The sequence below is a fragment of the Capsicum annuum genome, chromosome 12, assembly GCF_002878395.1.
Source record: "Capsicum annuum cultivar UCD-10X-F1 chromosome 12, UCD10Xv1.1, whole genome shotgun sequence".
Taxonomy (NCBI): domain Eukaryota; kingdom Viridiplantae; phylum Streptophyta; class Magnoliopsida; order Solanales; family Solanaceae; genus Capsicum; species Capsicum annuum.
In genome coordinates, this window is record NC_061122.1 from 51,137,792 (window position 1) to 51,142,055 (window position 4,264).

Genomic DNA, 4,264 nt, shown 5'->3' on the forward strand with positions numbered 1-4,264 from the left:
GCAAAAAGTTCAAATCACTTTTCTAATGGTCTTCACACTTCTAATAAATTATAAATTATAGATTATAGATTAATAATTAATAATAATAATAATAATAATAATTAATCCTTAACTTTTCTCCAAAACAACAGAGTAGACATTCATTATAATACATTTATTATGAAATATAAAGCAAAGAAGAGGAATAACAGAGAGAAGAGAGGAGACTCCTTTATTTCTCCTGAGAGATTCTTGAATGAATTACAATGAAGGAAAACCCTTTATTTATAGGAAAAAACTAGCCTTGTTTCTAACTTTTTCATAAATAGACATTGACTATATATGGTAAAATAGACATTCACTATATATGGTAAAGTTGTCATTCACTATATATGGTAATATATTTATAACACTCCCCCTTGAATGTCTAGTTGATAGATAATGTGCCTCGTTAAAACCTTACTAGAAAAAATCAGTGGAAAAAAAATCCAGTGAAGGAAAAAGAGTACACATCTCTAACAAAACACATATAAACTGCCTTATTAAAAAACTTACAAGAAAAATCCAGTGCAACAAAACCTCATAAGGAAAAAAGAGTACAACGCATATTAACTCTCCCTAAAGAGAACATCTTTGAACTTTTGCATCCCAATCTAGTGCACCATCTTTTTAAAAGTTGCAATTAGAGGAGACTTGGTGAATAAACCAACCACATTGTCACTGAAACGAATATGTTGCACGTTAATATTACCATCCTTTTGTATCTCATGTGTATAAAAAAACTTTGATGAAGTGTGCTTTGTTCTACCTCCTCATGTGAATCCTTCTTTGTATTGTGTTATGCATGCTGCATTATCTTCATATAAAATTGTGGGTACTTTGTCACATTTCAAACCACATTTTTCTCAAATGAGATGCATCATGGGCATTTTTGGCTTGATTAATGAATAGTTATTATGTCAGCATGATTCAATAAGGTGGCTAAGATAAATTGCTTTGTATATCTCCAAGATATGACAGTATCCCTACATATGAACACATTACATGTCTAAGACCAAGATTTATGCGGATTAAATAAATCCTTAACATCAACATAATCAACAAGATCGGGACTGCAATATTTAGAATAAAATAAGATCCATTTGATATATCTCATTCTGATGTCTTCTAGCAGGAGAAAAAACATACCTTGCTAACGAATTAACCAAAAAGTCTATATCATGCCTTGTCGTATTTGAAAGATATATTAGTGCACCAATTACACTAAGATGTGATACTTCAGGACCAAGGAGTTCCTCATTCGTTTTTTTTTTTTTGAGGTTGGAATGGATCCGTATTCAATTATGCATGTTTCTCATTTAAGCAAATATTCTATTGCTTTTGAAAACTCTCAAAGAGTTTTAATGATATTAAAACCATCAATTTATCCCCTATAAGGATAATAGATAAGTTTCCTAGAAACTTTATATGCTTCAAGCTTTTTGAAACCTTCAGAGATTTTCATATAGATTTTTGTCAAGTAACAATATCCAACATTTCCTATGTGACATCTTCTAGTGTCTAAACTGCAAATCAAATAAGTGTTATGCTTACCAAGATGCATCATTTCACTTGATAAATATTTCTACGTCAGCATGCTTAATAGATGTAAAATTCAGATCCTCGTAATCTTTCACAATATTACACAAATATTATATCAAACATATCATTGATGGTATATTATTTTATATCGGCTCACAGTGTGACATAATATTTTTAAATCTCATCACTTCATTATTTTTAGGTACCCGAACATCTCATAAGGCTTCATGAAGTGTTATGTCGTGGGCTCTTCAGGAGCACATTGCCTTCTTATTATGATTATTTACTCCTTATCCTTTTCAAGGATTATTTCATTTAGAACCGATTGGTCTAGGACGCTTTACATATATGTAGACTTTGTCCTTTAGGGACACAAAATAGGAGCACTTACAGCTTAAATATGAGATGCTTTCGACATTTGACTTGAATTATTTTGAATGAAGATCTGATGATAATTCCTAACATATTTCATTGCTTCTTATAATCTCCGCCTTATGTTAGAAAAATTAACGTACATCCTACATCTTTTTTAAGGAATTCATCTTTTTGCATTATGGTATATTCATTAATCGTATACCGTATATCAAAACTATTAAATGGACAATGTGTGGTTCCTGACTTAGAACCAACTTTGAGAGAAGTTAATCATACTTTATTGGTTTGATGTATACAAGTACTTTTGTATATAATATATCATATTTCAGACCAACACATGAAGCTTTGTTTTCATTAATAATGATTTAATTATTTATCAAAGGCATTCCATGCCAAACCATCAAGATGAATTGTCTTGATTACACAATCTAAAAGTTATGTTCTTACTCAATTTTATTGAGCAAACAACTTTATGAATGCCAAACTGCAGGTTGACAAGAAACGTACAAGTGATCATCTTATATCGATGCATATTAATAGATCACATGACTGGTGAACGAACCCATATTCACCTTTTATACTTGTCAGATTTTAACGGATTCAATCCCAACATTAGTTGGTCCAACCAACTTATCATGAGAACAAACAACATTAAAAGTTCATGAAGATTTTTTTAATTCTTCAATATATGTTTAATACTCACTATGCACATCTTTGGGATGTCACAATCGTTCATGTCAATTTATGAACTTTTATATTAGTAAACTCCAAGCTTACCATGACATGTATTTTTTTTCTTTAGTAAATTTCAGATTTACTATTACATGAATAAATTTCAAATTTACTACTTTAGAAGTAGATTTCAAATTAATTCTTCTCAATTATCCAGCCTCTTTCGGAGGTGAGTTGTAATACCATCACAATCAAGTGCACGTTTGCATTAATAAACTTCTCATTCCCTAAAAATGAAATATAATCGTCCCTTAAGTCTATCAAATTTTGATATCTTATAACCTCTTTCATGATATTTCTAATTCATGAGCAAATTGAGGCACACATATAATGTAGAAAATTTTTTCTCTAACATATCTTATAGTCATAATAAGCGTGTGAAAATATGATTACTTTTGATGATTATCATCATATTGTTCCGTCACGCTTATATTCGTACATTCAATCACTTGTCTTCTTTCAGACATATTATGCACTACTGCCACATTCACTTCAGATAATGGAGCATCTTCAATAGGACATGTCTCATGACTTTTCATAAACACCCATTATTTTGCCTTATCCATCATAGTATCATCAATATGGTGTATTGAGATCTAAACTCAATATCTTCTCCATATAAAAAGGTGTCTTGGGCTATAAGTCGATGAGACTTGTAACGACCTAAAAATTTGATGAAATATGTGAAATTTGTGATTTTGTGTGATTTGACTGGTTTATCCCTCCCCGTAGTTGCATTATGGTATTTTTGAGGTGTGGAAGTGATTGACATAATTTTTGATGCATTTTGGTATCATTTATGCAATATTGTGGTTTTTTATGGCTTCGAAAGCCTTATTTTGGACTTATGTGGTTATATTTTGATCCGTGCGATGAATGACCAAACTGACTGTGCCAGCAGCTCCGAAATATCAATTTTAGGCTAGGTAGACCTTTGGTTCGGGTCCTGGTTCACCCGAGCTCATTTCGACCTATTGGTCAAAAAGTTAAAAAAAATTGGAAAGTTGGGTAGGGACCCACTTTTAGTTGAAACGACCTCATATGGAAAATTCAACTTCGCCAACAGATCCAAAATGTCGATTTTAGTGTATTAGCATAGTTGGTATGATTTTACGGCTTTTAAATCTCATTTCGACCCTCGGCTTGGAAAATTATGATTTCGGGTCTCGGGGGTCAATTTTGTGAAAACGGATTTTTCTGGAAAATATGGTATCGCCATCATGACTAGAACGGCAAATTTAGTGTGGTTGCATAGTTCATTTGCATAAATCGGACTCCGAACGAATCCCGGGCACCCCGTTGAAGTGCAGATTGAGTTAAAAAAAAACAGTTTTTTCTTTTGATAGTAGTAACTGAAAAATCTGCACTGATAAATAAGTTTTTGTGACCTATTTTGCTCATTTTTCATCTTGCTTCTTGGGAGTTAAACCCTAAATAGTTTGGGAGTATAAAAGTGAAGTTTGTGAGGGCTTGGAAAGCTAGATTAACATCTTTTTCTTGGTTTTATTATGGATTTAAGGTAAGAATTCACCCTTTTATTAGAAATTTCTTGATAAATTTCTCAAAACCCGGCATGATTTTAAACCCAAATTTCATC